Source organism: Tupaia chinensis, unplaced genomic scaffold (assembly GCF_000334495.1).
Source record: "Tupaia chinensis unplaced genomic scaffold, TupChi_1.0 Scaffold000037_18, whole genome shotgun sequence".
NCBI lineage: Eukaryota > Metazoa > Chordata > Mammalia > Scandentia > Tupaiidae > Tupaia > Tupaia belangeri.
Window position 1 is genome coordinate 1,769,080 of NW_006159476.1, and position 2,262 is coordinate 1,771,341.

Here is a 2,262-nt window from a genome sequence, read left to right on the forward strand (position 1 = left end):
AGAATGGAGAAGGGACTGCGGTGTGGCCATCCCCCATGAGGGGGGTGATTTCTCACTTTCTGTCTCTCTCTGTCTTTCTGGCAAGTGCATGCACCCTATAGCAAAAACCTCTCCGAAAAGAAAAGTGTTTTTTCAGGACCAGTAGATGGCATAATGGTTATGTTGCAAGACTCCCGTGTAGCCGACAGCAGTTCAAGTCCTGGACCTGGCGGCCTGAAACGTGTGGCCAGGTGCATGTGCGTGTATGCCTAAAATTCCAAGAGAACAATGGAGAAGGGACTGTGGCATGGTCATCCCTCCCCCACCAGGCGGGGGTGTGTGTGTGTTCCTGCTTTCTGTCTTTCTGGTAAGCACATGTGCCCTATACCAAAAATCTCTATAAAAAAAAATTTAGTTTTTCTTCATGATAGAGCATGTGTACACGCACATGTGGGAGGGAGAGACAAGCACCTCCACAGGATCTAGTCACACCATGATTCCCCTTGTCCAGCACTCCAGCCTGCTCGATCCTGAGCACTCACACAAGTGCTTGGCATATTCCAGGCTGACTGGGCCAGGGATTCAAATCTTGGTCACCAAGTGGGATCCAGCTTCTCTTGAGCAGAGTTATCACTACTATGCAGTGAAACTGGCCCAAATGCCTTTTTTTTTTATATAGAGGTTTTTACCCTAGGGTGTATGCCCCTTGCCAGAGAAGGAGACAGAGACACTGAAAGGGCAAGTTGGAAATTGCCCCTCAGGGGGGATGGCCATGCTGCAATCCCTCCTCCTCCATTCTCCTCTCAGGATTCTGGGCATGCATGCATTGGCACCTGGCCTAATTTTCAAGCCATTGAGTCCAGGACTTGAACTGTAGCTGGTCATGTGGGAGTTCAGCAATGTAACTGCTACACCATCTGTTGGACCTCAGTTGCCTTTTTTTTTTTTTTTTTTTAAGAATTATTTTATTTAGCTTTATTTATTTATTTTAATTTGACCAGAGAGTAATAGAGTGAGAGAGAGAGAGGGCGAGAAAGTGAGAAAGCAAGTCACCAGGTCCAGGAATCAAACTGCAGTTGGCCATATGGAAGTCCATTGCCCTTAACTACCACACTACCTGCTGGCTCCACTGGCCGCCTTTTCAGACTTTGAGTTGGTATCTTTGTTTTTATTTTTACTTTTTTGGAGAGGTTTTTGCTATAGGGTGCATGCGCTCACTAGGAAGACAGAGACAGGGAGACAAAAAGAGAGAAATCACCCCCCGTCAGGATGGCCACACCACAATCCCTTCTCTTGGGATCTTGGGCACACATGCACACATGCCTGGCGTGAGTTTAAGCCACCAGGTCTGGGACTTGAACCATGGTTGACTACATGGAAGTCCAGTGACATAGCCATTACGCTAACTGCTGGTCCCCAGAGTCAATATCTTTAAAACCTGAATCATGACAAGGATCTTTACTCCATTTGAAAGACACTGGTACAGACCAATGCATATATGTTTCATGAAATAAAGACTTTTCCTTGTTCTATAGGTACACTCATTTTCTTCTATTCTTTTTTAAATGTATATTTTAATTGCTATAATAATTGTATATATCTGTGGGGTGTAATGTGGGTTTTCAGTACAAGAATTCAGTATGCGGGGCCAGGTAGTGGTGCAGTGATAATGCAACTGTACCAGCATGGGAAAAGTCCTAGGTTTGTGTCGGGCGCCCCTTGAGCACATCAGGTGCATGCACACACGTGTGCATGCACACACACGCATGTGCCAGTGACCTGAGCAGGCTAAGAATAGAGCATATTTTGGTATGAAGACCCTTTCGGGGGTTTCTGTCTGTCTCTCATGAAATAAAAATTTTTTAAAAAAGGAGAGTATAATGTATAATAAAATAGAGTACTTCTTTCTCGTTCGTTCGTTCTTTTTTTATTTTGGAGTTTCTTTCTGTTTCTGAGAGAGACATCCCCATCAGGGCCCCCACACCCTAACCCACCTCCAGTCCCAGCTGGCTTAGGTTTCTGGTACAGGTGCACACTGTGCCACCACCTGGGCCCATACTACTCTGTGAATGTGGGTTGCAAACCACAAAATTATTTCAAACAGGTTGCAATCTGAAGTTTGAACAATCCTTCTGCGTAACAAGTTACCCCCCCCCTCGGCTCGTATTTCCTCATCTATAGAATGGAAATAAACAGTCATGATTCAGTCCAGCGAGAGCACATGTGTAAGGGACCTTGTGCTTTACAGGTTCTCAACAAACGCTGTCATCATTTACGGTCCTC

The 2,262-nt window shown here is 45.4% G+C and overlaps 1 protein-coding gene across 14 annotated transcripts in view; it reads right to left on the reverse strand.

The window, feature by feature from the left end:
* The window catches only part of COQ8B (coenzyme Q8B), a 38,253-nt gene that overhangs the window by 26,897 nt on the left and 9,094 nt on the right, over positions 1 to 2,262 (reverse strand). The window lies entirely within an intron of this gene.